Source organism: Zea mays, chromosome 2 (genome assembly GCF_902167145.1).
Source record: "Zea mays cultivar B73 chromosome 2, Zm-B73-REFERENCE-NAM-5.0, whole genome shotgun sequence".
In the NCBI taxonomy this organism is placed as follows: Eukaryota; Viridiplantae; Streptophyta; class Magnoliopsida; order Poales; family Poaceae; genus Zea; species Zea mays.
The window spans coordinates 35,099,388-35,112,415 of record NC_050097.1 but is presented as its reverse complement, the minus strand read 5'-3'; the positions used below and the strand labels follow the sequence as shown (position 1 = coordinate 35,112,415).

The window sequence follows — 13,028 nt, the reverse complement described above, 5'->3', positions numbered from 1 at the left end:
ATATATTATACCTTGCTGAAAATCATGTTTTATTCTAATCCTTCATTTACTTATGATTCATTACTTGCTGGTCATATTGATTCTGTTCTCACCCTTTTGCTTGCGATGTCTTTTGTAGATGGCTCGACTTAGACACACTGCACGAAAGTCCGTCATCCCCTTCTTACCCTCCCGCCTTGCTGAGCGTCCGCTTCGCCGTCCCGTGGCCGGACAGTCCAGCCACTTGGAGAGACTGCACCACCGCCTGCATGAGGAGCAGGAACGTCGACGGCAGGAGCAGCAGGGCTCTTCCTTCTCGCTCCAGCAGGAGATAGAGTCTGTGAGGAGCTGCTCCCCTGTGCTTCCCCTGGAGGGGCCCCCTGCACCACCACTGGGTGCCCCAGCTTCTGGAGTAGCTGCTGGAGGAGACCCAGACGACGGAGATGGCGACGACAGCTTGAGCCACGACACTGACTTCTCTACTAACCATGAGCTGGAAGGATGGTTTGCTCGATCCATCACTCGCGACGCCGCTCGCGGGTGTCACTTCCACGATGCGCTCGACACCCTGCTACGTCGGGCACTTAACCGGCATACTTGGTCCATCGAGTATCGCTGTGTGGTCTACCAGCATAGTCGCGGGGTCTACCCGGACCGCTGGGAGGCAACCAGCTTGGTGCGCCGCCCGGAGAACAGTCTCCAGGGTGCGGAGGCCTGCTCAGAGCACTATTCTATCTCTGAGCGGGGCTCAGCTGAGGCAGCCATGCAAGATGCTGCACGGCGGGCGCTTTCGCACTACTCCTCGGTTTTCGGTGGGGTAGCTGACGGTCTTGACCTGAAGTATTACCCCCGCCGTCCATCTGGCAGCACAGGAGGCGTGATTGTCTCACCGGTCGGTGAGGGCAATCCTAGGTTGAGCAGCACAGTCAACCTAGCCGCCGTGCTAAACACGGAGCTGGACCATGCACTAGACGAGCTGAGTAGGGCTCGTGCTGAGATCGCCCTGCTGCGGGCTGAGCGCGCGGAACGTCGTCACCTGGATGATGGTTCCCCCGCTCCCGTCGGGACTCAGCACCTGTACCGCTCACCTCGGCGTGGACACTAGTCTTATGGCAATCCCGACTGTAAGACCAAGATAACTCTAGAACTATAGCTCGTTAGAGTTGGATCTTGTAATTAATACAAAATATATACGTGGAAGCTACAGTCTTAGCGTTAGTCTCGCTCTTAGTTAGTCTTAGTTAGACAGGGTAGTTTGCTATATCCTGTGCATTTATGTTTGTCATGATGAACTTTGTTTGGTTTGGATCTTTGTAATGATTGTCACCAGAGTGTGGGTATCCCCTGCATTTTGGTTTACCTATTATGTTAATGGAGTTAGTTATATAGTTGGGAAACCCTTTATTCTACTTTCCTCTTTATCTGAGAAGCTGTGTGGTCTGTGTTGGAGATCAGTGAAGATGCTCATATGTTCAGTGCTGTTGAAGAATTCTATACTCTTTTCTTATGCTGCAAGTTTTGCCAGATCAGTTCTGATGTGTGGTTGCATTCTGCAGATGTCAGAAAACAGGCGCAGAGGAGGAAGGTGTGCTCAGCAGGAGCGAGCCGCTCAACAGGAGGAGGTGCCTCAGCAGCAGCACCTGCCGCCTCCGCCCCCGATGTCGATCGAGCAGATGTTTCTGATGCAGACTCAGGCAGTTCAAGCCATCGGTCAGACTTTGGCCGCCATTCAGCAGCAGCAGCAACAACAGCAGCAGGCCCCACCTCAGCCTCAGATGCCTCAGATGCCCAGAGACAAGCGTGCTGAATTCATGAGAGGTCATCCACCAACGTTCGCTCACTCTTCTGACCCCATGGATGCTGAAGATTGGCTGCACACTGTGGAGCGGGAGTTGCATACCGCTCAGTGCGATGACAGAGAGAAAGTTCTGTATGGTCCCCGTCTGTTGAGAGGAGCAGCCCAATCATGGTGGGAGTCTTATCTCGCCACCCATGCCCACCCTGACGCCATCACCTGGGAAGAGTTCAGAGGAAGCTTTCGTCAGTACCACGTGCCTGCAGGTCTGATGACAGTGAAGAAGGAAGAGTTCCTGGCCCTCAAGCAAGGGCCATTGTCTGTCAGTGAGTACCGAGACAGGTTTCTGCAATTGTCTCGCTATGCTCCTGAAGATGTCAACACCGACGCCAAGCGGCAGTACCGTTTCCTGAGAGGCTTGGTTGACCCTCTACATTATCAGCTGATGAATCACACCTTCCCGACATTCCAGCACCTGATTGATAGAGCAATCATGACAGAGAGGAAGCGTAAGGAGATGGAGGATCGTAAGCGCAAGATCAGTGGACCCCAGCCTGGAAGCAGCAATCGTCCTCGTTTCTCAAGCAATCAACCTCAGCAGTTCAGGCAGAACCAGCGTCCACCTCAGCAGCATCAGCAGTTTCAAAGGCAGTATCCTCAGCACCAGTACCAGAACCGTCAGAGCAATCAGTCAGGAGGTCAGTTTCAGAAGCAGAATCAGCAGGCATCTCGTCTTCCTGCCCCAGCAAATCAGCAGAACAATCAGGCAGCACCAGCTCAGGTTGGAAACAGGGCATGTTTCCACTGTGGAGAGCAAGGCCATTGGGTGATGCAATGTCCGAAGAAGGCAGCCCAGCAGCAGTCAGGCCCCAATGCCCCAGCAAAGCAGAATGTGCCTCAGCCTGGAGCAGGCAATCGCCCTCAGCCGCGCTATAATCATGGAAGGCTGAATCACTTGGAGGCTGAAGCAGTTCAGGAGACCCCCGGCATGATAGTAGGTATGTTCCCAGTCGACTCCCATATTACAGAAGTGTTATTTGATACTGGAGCAACGCATTCTTTCATTACTGCATCATGGGTAGAAGCACATAATCTTCCAATTACTACCATGTCAACCCCCATTCAAATTGACTCAGCCGGTGGTAGAATTCGAGCCGATAGCATTTGTTTGAATATATGTGTGGAAATAAGGGGGATAGCGTTTCCCGCTAACCTTATAGTAATGGGTACTCAGGGAATAGATGTCATCCTAGGGATGAATTGGCTAGATAAGTATCAGGCAGTTATCAGTTGTGATAAAAGGACAATCAAGTTGGTGTCCCCACTAGGAGAGGAAGTGGTGACCGAGTTAGTCCCGCCTGAGCCAAAGAAAGGAAGTTGTTATCAGCTAGCTGTTGATAGCAGTGAAGCAGACCCAATTGAGAGTATCAGGGTTGTGTCCGAGTTCCCGGATGTGTTTCCAAAGGACTTACCGGGTATGCCACCAGAGCGGAAAGTTGAGTTTGCTATAGAGCTTCTTCCTGGAACCGCCCCTATCTTTAAGAGAGCCTACAGAATATCTGGACCAGAGTTGGTTGAGCTTAAGAAGCAGATTGATGAGCTGTCAGAGAAAGGTTACATCCGGCCAAGCACCTCGCCTTGGGCCGCCCCTGTCTTGTTCGTGGAAAAGAAAGATGGCACCAAAAGGATGTGTATCGATTATCGATCTTTGAATGAAGTCACGATCAAGAACAAGTACCCCTTGCCCAGAATAGAAGATCTGTTCGACCAGTTGAGAGGAGCCAGTGTGTTTTCCAAGATTGATCTGAGGTCAGGTTATCATCAGCTCAGAATCCGACCTTCGGACATTCCGAAGACGGCATTCATTTCCAAGTATGGGTTGTATGAGTTCACCATGATGTCTTTTGGTTTGACCAATGCGCCAGCGTTCTTTATGAACTTGATGAATAGTGTATTCATGGATTATCTTGATAAGTTTGTGGTGGTATTCATTGATGACATTCTGGTTTATTCTCAAAGCGAAGAAGAGCATGCAGATCATTTGAGGATGGTATTGCAGAGATTGCGAGAGCACCAGTTGTATGCAAAGTTGAGCAAGTGTGAATTCTGGATCAATGAAGTCCTGTTCTTGGGTCACATAATCAACAAAGAAGGATTGGCTGTGGATCCGAAGAAAGTGGCAGACATTCTGAACTGGAAAGCGCCAACAGATGCTCGAGGAATCAAGAGTTTCATTGGAATGGCCGGATATTATCGGCGATTCATTGAAGGGTTTTCGAAGATTGCGAAACCAATGACAGCGTTGCTAGGCAACAAGGTTGAGTTCAAGTTGACCGAGAAATGCCAAGAGGCCTTTGAAGCGCTGAAAGAGAAGTTGACTACAGCGCCTGTCCTAGTCTTGCCTGATGTGCACAAGCCCTTCTCGGTGTATTGTGATGCTTGTTACACAGGTTTGGGATGTGTGTTGATGCAAGAGGGAAGAGTTGTGGCCTACTCGTCCCGACAGTTGAAGGTTCATGAGAAGAATTACCCAATCCATGATCTAGAGTTGGCAGCAGTGGTTCACGCACTGAAGACATGGAGGCACTACCTGTATGGACAGAAATGCGATGTTTACACAGATCACAAGAGTCTGAAGTACATATTCACTCAGTAAGAGTTGAATATGAGGCAGCGAAGCTATGCAGACACAAGAAGAAGAGAGCTGAGTTTTGAAGTCGGAGACTTTGTCTATCTGAAAGTGTCACCGATCCGAGGAGTCAGAAGATTCGGAGTGAAAGGCAAGCTAGCACCCCGCTACATTGGTCCGTATCAGATTCTTGCGAGACGTGGAGAAGTGGCATATCAGCTCAATTTGCCAGAGAATTTGTCTGTTGTGCATGATGTCTTTCATGTGTCTTAGTTGAAGAAGTGCTTGTGTGTGCCAGAAGAGCAGTTGCCAGTGGAAGGTCTTGAAGTCCAGGAGGACTTGACCTACGTTGAGAAGCCAGTGCAAATCCTTGAGGTTGCAGACAGAGTCACCCGAAGGAAGACCATTAGAATGTGCAAAGTCAGATGGAATCACCACTCTGAGGAAGAAGCAACCTGGGAGCGTGAAGATGATCTGATGGCCAAGTACCCAGAGCTCTTTGCTAGCCACGCCTCAATCTCGAGGGCGAGATTCTTTTAAGGGGGATAGGTTTGTAACGCCCTGAATTTGGGGGTAGAATTTTTTTTCTTCTTTTCTCTCACCAAATTCAGGCGTTACCCTTTTCTTTTCTCGTTCCCCCGCTAAACCTTGATCTTTTCCAAAGTTATAGCGGGTTTTGGCTTTAGACCCCGTGTAAAGCAAAACCTTAAAATACTTTATTTTGGGTGAAGCACCATGCCGAACTATGCATTCTTTGATTGCTTAGAAATGTAAGTGCATTCATCTAGGAAGATCGGATTTCAAAAAGGAGAAAAAACCTTTTCTTTCTTTTTCTTTTTCTTTCTCTCCCTCCTCCTTTTTCTCTCTCCCGCGCCGTGGGCCGCCCCAGCCGGCCCAGTCGCCCCCCCCCCCCGCGCCCCCTTTGGGCCCAGCTCGCCCAGCCGCCCCTCCCTCTTTTCCCCAAATCCCCCTCTCTCCCTCCCTTTCTCCCATTTTCTCTCTAGCCACCGCCCCCTGCCCTAGCCGCCGCCCCTGCCCTAGCCGTCGCCCCTGCTCGTCGCCGGTTCGGCCGCCCGTCCCCGTCCTCGGTGAGGTCCCCCTTCCCCTCTCCTCCCTTCCCTCTCCCTTCCCCCCCCCTCCCCGGCCCAACCGTCGCCCGGCTCGGCCGCCCCATGGCCGGCTCGGCCGCCGCCACCCCTGCGCGCCCAGCTCGGCCGCCCCTGGCCGGCTCGGCCGCCCCTGCGCGCCCTGCCCCGCCCTCGGCCGCCGTCGCCCCTGCGCGCCCAGCTCGGCCGCCCCTGGCCGGCTCGGCCGCCCCTGCGCGCCCTGCCCCGCCCCCTGGCCGGCTCGGCCGCCCCCTGCCCCGCGCCCGCGCCCTGCCCAGCCGCCCCTGCCCCAGGCCGGTTCAACCGCCCCCTGGCCGGTTCAACCGCCCCCATTTTTTTATTTATTTTTTTATTTTATTTTATTTTATTTTATTTTCTTTCATTACTGTTATATATTTTATTTTAGGCAGGTTAATCATTGTTCATGTTATTGAAATAGGAAACTTAATTTAGAATTCCGTTACGCTAGTTGATTCATATAATCAATTGTTTATCCAGTTCAATGTTGATCAACTAAAAATGACTAGGTTTCCATTAGTGCATATAACTAAATTCTTTTGTTAGAACCAATTGTAACTAGTCATTAGTGCATAAGCTTTAAACCCCCCCCCCCCCGCGAGACCCTTTCCCGTTTCTTTCTAACCATAATGAATGCGATATCGAATGTCATACTTGATGCATATTTACTTTATTTGTTCCCTTGTATGATGTACTGTTTGTTTCCCAATTTGAATGGATGAATGTATGTATGCTTGCAATCGCATAGAGAACGATCCGGTTGGAGAGCCCGAAGAACTCGCAGGAGAAGCCCCTGAGCAGCAGTCGGTTGGTGGAGGCAAGTGTCCTTTGACCTATCTTTGTCCTATTCATTACTTAATTCACCTCCCGCATTACACCTTTATACCTAAGGATTGACTAGCTTTTGTTATCCATGTCCTTGTTTACCTATTTGGGTTGGATTATTATTGTTTAGCTTTATGCTATTGCTCAACTCTAATCAATGAACATGATGAGATTATCTATGATACGCTGTTTTCCCTTCTCTTATTATGATGTTGTACTTGTGGTCTTCAAGGGGGCTCGAGCGGTTTCTCGAGTGCCTCTCTGTAAGGACCTGTTCTATGGATGACCGCCCGGGAAAACAGTGCAACCATGAGGGTAGAATGGGGTGCCCTTAGCTGAATAATTAGAGGATCCGGGGTGTAGTTCACTTCGCCGTCGTGCCGTCAATGGGGCTCGGTGTATGCGGCTCGCTCTGCCAAGGTTGATTCGTCCCTTGGGGAGGAGTGCGGTACATTTAGGAAATTTAACGAGCGGCTACAGCCCCGAGGAATCTTTGTAAAGGCTACGTAGTGAGACCCTGCCTGTTCACCTTGGTAGTGTTTAAGGGTTTGATCGGCCCGAGGCAAGAGGGAATCACGGCTTATGGGTAAAGTGCACAACCTCTGCAGAGTGTTTGAAAAACTGATATATCAGCCGTGCTCACGGTTATGAGCGGCCAAGGGAGCTCCAGTGATTAGTGGTACTTGATCAGAGACCTTTTGGTTTACAGGTGGCAATGAGATTGATGGTTTTGGTTATGACTATGGTGCTGGTAAGTGGTATTCTTTCCGTTTGGAAAGGATACATCGGGCTAATAACTTGGGTTAGTGCTAAAACTTGGCTTTCTATAGGTAAATAATAATCTGACCAACTAAAAGCAACTGCTTGACTTATCCCCACATAAAGCTAGTCCACTACAGCCAAACAGGATACTTGCTGAGTATGTTGATGTGTACTCACCCTTGCTCTACACACCAAACCCCCCCCCCCCATCCCCAGGTTGTCAGCATTGCAACCACTGCTCAGGCGAAGATGAAGCTGTGGAAGGAGACTTCCAGGAGTTCCAAGACTACGACGAGTTCTAGGCGTGGGTTAGCGGCAACCCCCAGTCGGCTGCCTGTGAAGGCCGCGGTTATCTACGTTTCTTTTCCGCACTTTGATTTATTGTAAGAACTATATGGACGTCTCAGACGTATGATGTAATCGACTATTAGTTCCCTTTTAATACTATTTTGAGCACTGTGTGATGATGTCCATGTTATGTAACTGCTGTGTACGTGAATAACTGATCCTGGCATGTACATGGTTCGCATTCGGTTTGCCTTCTAAAACCGGGTGTGACATCGGCCCGGGGACCCCCCCAGTCTCGAAACGCCGACAAATGTGTTCTCAAGTCTATTTCAAACCAAGTCATAGGTGTATTGAAAGGAAATTGGAGTCTTCGGCGAAGACAAAGGCTTCCACTCCATAACTCATTCTTCGCCATCACTCCGAGCAACTCTCCATCTTTGGGGGAGAAAGCATCTCTCCTACTTTGGTATAATCTTTACTCATTTATTTATGACCAAAAGGGGAGAAAGTAATTCTAAGGGCTCTAATAACTCCGTTTTTGGCGATTCATGCCAAAGGGGGAGAGAGTAATAGCCCAAAGCAAAAGGACCGCACCACCACCTAATTCTAAAAAGAGTTTTTCAATTGGTATGATTCTCAATTGATAAATTTAAAAAATTGGTATCTTATTGTGTTCAAAAGGGGGAGAAAAGTAGTATTTCAAAAATGATATATCAAAACCCTCTTGAACACTAAGAGGAGAGTTTCATCTAGGGGGAGTTTTGTTTAAGTCAAAGGAAGAGCATTTGAAACAGGGGGAGAAAATTTCAAATCTTGAAAATGCTTCGCAAAATCTTATTCATTTACCTTTGACTATTTACAAAAGGACTTTGAAAAGAATTTACAAAAGAATTTGCAAAAACAAAACATGTGGTGCAAGCGTGGTCCAAAATGTTAAAAATTGAAGAAACAATCCATGCATATCTTATAAGTATTCATATTGGCTCAATTCCAAGCAACCTTTGCACTTACATTATGCAAACTAGTTTAATTATGCACTTCTATATTTGCTTTGGTTTGTGTTGGCATCAATCACCAAAAAGGGGGAGATTGAAAGGGAATTAGGCTTACACCTATTTCCTAAATGATTTTGGTGGTTGAATTGCCCAACACAAATAATTGGACTAACTAGTTTGCTCTAGTGTACAAGTTATACAGGTGCCAAAGGTTCACACTTAGCCAATAAAAAGACCAAGTATGGGGTTCAACAAAGAGAGCAAGAGATAACCGAAGGCACCTCTGGTCTGGCGCACCGGACAGTGTCCGGTGCACCACCGGACAGTGTTCGGTGCACCAGGGGACTTCACGCTGAACTCTTCACCTTCGGGAAAATCCAGAGGCGCTCCGCTATAATTCACCGGACCGTCCGGTGTACACCGGACTGTGTCCGGTGCCCCAAGGAAGAGTGGCTCTGGAACTCGCCAGCCTCGGGAATTCGCTCCGCTATAATTCACCGGACTGTCCGGTGTACACCGGACTGTCCGGTGTACACCGGACTGTCCGGTGAGCCAGCGGAGCAACGACTACTTCGCGCCAACGGTCACCTGCAGGCACATTTAATGTGCGCCAGAAGCGCGCAGAAGTCAGGCACGCGCGAGACGGTGCACCGGACAATCTATAGTACTTGTCCGGTGTACACCGGACAGCCAGGCGGGCCCAGAAATCAGAAGCTCCAACGGTCGAATCCCAACGACCTGATGACGTGGCTGGCGCACCGGACATGTCTGGTGTGCACCGGACTGTCCGGTGCACCATACGACAGTCAGCCACCACCAAACGGCTAGTTTGGTGGTTGGGGCTATAAATACCCCCAACCACCCCACATTCAAGTCATCCAAGTTTTCCCACTTCAACTACTTACAAGAACTCTAGCATTCAATTCTAGACACACCCAAGTTATCAAATCCTCTCCAAACTCCACACAGCGCCCTAGTGATTAGTGAGAGAGATTTGCTTGTGTTCTTTCGAGCTCTTGCGCTTGGATTGCTTTCTTCTTTCTTTGATTCTTCATTGCGATCAAACTCACTTGTAATTGAGGCAAGAGACACCAATCTTGTGGTGGTCCTTGTGGGAACTTTGTGTTCCAAGTGATTGAGAAGAAAAGCTCACTAGGTCCGCGGGACCGTTTGAGAGAGGGAAAGGGTTGAAAGAGACCCGGTCTTTGTGACCACCTCAACGGGGAGTAGGTTTGCAAGAACCGAACCTCGGTAAAACAAATCCGCGTGTCACACTCTTTATTTGCTTGCGATTTGTTTTTCCACCCTCTCTCGCGGACTCAATTATATTTCTAACGCTAACCCGGCTTGTAGTTGTGATTATTTTTGTAAATTTCAGTTTCGCCCTATTCACCCCCTCTCTAGGCGACTTTCAGTCTTCATAGATGACATTTTAATTTACAGTCAAACTTGGGAAGACCACATGGCACATGTGAAGGCAGTATTCTCCATATTAGACAAAAACCAGTTCAAGGTAAAATTGTCAAAGTGTGCTTTTGCCCAAAACAAACTGCAGTATTTGGGTTACGTGGTCAGCAGAGAAGGGGTTGCAACAGACCCGGACAAGGTAGCAGTGATCAAATCATGGCCTACGCCCAAAAATGTGAAAGATATTCGCAGTTTCCTGGGTCTAGCTGGGTATTACAGAAAATTCGTCCAAAATTTTGGCATTATCAGTCAACCCTTGAAAAAATTGCTGAAGAAAGGACAGGCTTTTGTATGGTTGGATGATCAACAACAAGCATTTCTGGCCCTGAAAACAACTCTTACTTCTGCTCCAGTGCTAGCTCTGCCTAATTTCAGTCAACCTTTTGAAATAGAAATTGATGCTTCGGACAAAGGTATTGGGGCAGTGTTACACCAAACAGGCCATCCAATAGCTTTTATCAATAAAACCTTGGGTCCTCGACACCTGGGATTGTCAACGTATGAAAAAAAATGTTTAGCCATTCTCATGGCTGTGGACCATTGGCGCTCGTATCTGTTAGGGGGCGAATTCATCATACGCACTGATCAACGCAGTCTGGTAGATCTTGATGATCAACGCATGACCACTCAATGGCAACAAAAAGCGCTCACGAAACTATTGGGGCTAAGATATAAAATATGTTATAAAGCAGGAAAAACAATAGGGTGGCTGATGCCTTATCTAGGAGAACTGTGGAGCAACTCTTAGCAGTTTCGGTTACTCAACCCACATGGCTGCAGGATATATCTGATGCTTATCTCCAGTTTCCTGAAACTATCGAACTCCTTCAAGCTCTAGCTACTGATTCTTATTCAGGATCTTACTCTTTGAAAGATGGTCTCATATACCTCAAAAACCGAATTTTGTTGCCAGCAACATCAGGATTTCCGTGGAAAGTATTCCTTAGTCTTCATGCAGCTCCAATTGGTGGTCACTCAGGGTTTGCAGTTACGTATCATAAAATCAAGGAGCTTTTTGTTTGGACAGGAATGAAAAAGATGATCAAAACTTGGTGTAGTGAGTGCTCCGTGTGCCAACAAGCAAAACCTAAAAAAGTCAAATACCCAGGACTTCTCCAACCAATACCTGTCCTGATGGTGCTTGGAAAACAATTTCAATGGATTTTATTGAAGGACTCCCTCATTCTTGTCACTCCAACTTGCATTTTATTGATTGTGGATACTTTTTCTAAATATGGTCATTTTATCCCTATGACTCATCCTTTCACAGCTCTGTCTGTGGCACAACAGTTCATGGATCAAGTGTTCAAACTTCACGGGTTGCCTCAAGCCATTATTTCTGATCGGGACATGATCTTTACCAGCGCCTTCTGGAAGGAATTATTCAAGTTGGTGGGAGTAGACCTTCGCATGACCACAGCATATCACCCATAGTCTGACGGCCAAACCGAAAGGGTGAACCAATGCCTAGAGACCTACTTGAGCTGTTTTGTTCATGCGTGCCCCTCAAAATGGAGGAAGTGGCTTTCACTCGCGGAGTACTGGTACAACACCAGTTACCACTCATCTCTGGGATACACTCCTTTTGAAGTTTTGTATGGACACCTTCCAAGGCAACTCGGTCTGGACCTGAGGGATTCCTGTACAGTCCCTGCACTACAAGATTGGATGCACGAAAGGAAACTAATGGTTCAGTTGGTGCAACAACAGCTCGCTCGTGCTCAGCAGTGTTACAAAACCCAAGCGGATAAGCATCGCTCGGAGAGAACTTTTGAGGTTGGGGACATGGTATACTTGAAGTTGCAGCCATATGTGCAATCCTCCTTAGTGAAAAGAGCAAACCATAAACTGACTTTTAAATACTTTGGGCCTTTTCTAGTGGTGGCCAAAGTAGGCGCGGTCGCATATAAACTTGGCCTCCCTGAATAGACCTCAATACACCCAGTTTTTCATGTGTCCCTTTTGAAAAAAGTTGTGGGTCCTAGGTGCAAGTCAGTCCAACTCTACCTCCTTTTTCTGATCCCTTACAATGGCCAGAGTCTATCTTGCAGCGCAGGAAGGTGGCTACTGACAATGGAGAAGTAACACAGGTCCTGGTCAAGTGGTCGGAGTGGCCAGAAGAACTTGCAACATGGGAAGTGGAAGATCACCTCAAGCGTCGTTTTCCTAAAGCGTCGGCTTGGGGTCAAGCCTCTTTTCAAGGGGGGAGGAATGTCACAGAACTAGACACAAACTTGAAGCCAGAGAAACCAAGATGGGAGAGAAGGCCCAACATGAAATGGGTTGGGCCGGAATGGGCCAAATGACGCGTGAAGCGGTGCCCGGGGAGCATTCCTGGTTTTTAGCCAGCCGGGGGAAGAGTAGGGTTTTTGGGTTGGAACTGGAGTCTGAATACCGACTGCGTGCGGCGATCTGGTGAGAGAGAGCTAGACTCGATCTCTGTAATAGCGAATTCCCACCTGTACTCTGGAAACCCCAGTTAAATTTGATCTTCGTGAGAGGAGGAGAGTACCAGGAGTCGTGCTCGTTATCTCAGATTTGGTTCTTGTGTGTTCTGGCGGTGGAGAGTTTATTCTGCAGTGTCAAGGGTCTTACAGTATGGTCCGCGTTAGGTAAAACAAACAGTTACTGCACTACAATAGCTTAGAATCGGAGAAGGAAAGAAATAATCCAGGGGAAAAGCAGCACTTGTTACATCACTGATAATCTTAGGGTTCTCTTTCCTACTCGAAGCATATACAGGACCGAGCCTTTTATGGCAAGCAGAAACAAGAACAAGCCTTGGATACACCTGCCCCCTGCAGCTCGAAAGATCTGGTAGAATGTGGGCATAGCGAATGTTGATGAAGTAGCTCATGGGCCCTTCCAAGACCGGCTACTGGCCTATACAGAGCGAGAACACTATGAGGCTTGTGTATTGTAGTGTGGAAGTAGCTCATGTTTCCGTACTTCTTGAATCAAAGAATAGCTTAGAGCCAAAAGGCCTAACACAGTACAACTGAAACGGAGATGTAAGTACAAGCACACATGAATCTGAGACAAGAGTGTAGCTTATCTGAATGTAGAATCAGTATCAACTCAAACAATATAAAGCAAAACGACATAGCTTCTGTTCTATGACATAGCAGTTTTTAGTCACTAGTAGTAGACAGTAGTCACAGATC

The 13,028-nt window shown here is 48.1% G+C and overlaps 1 pseudogene; it reads right to left on the bottom strand.

Moving 5' to 3' along the window:
- Positions 1-12,803, bottom strand: part of LOC109944153 (uncharacterized) — a 104,249-nt pseudogene extending 91,446 nt beyond the window's left edge.
- Between the last annotated feature and the right edge of the window lie 225 nt (positions 12,804-13,028).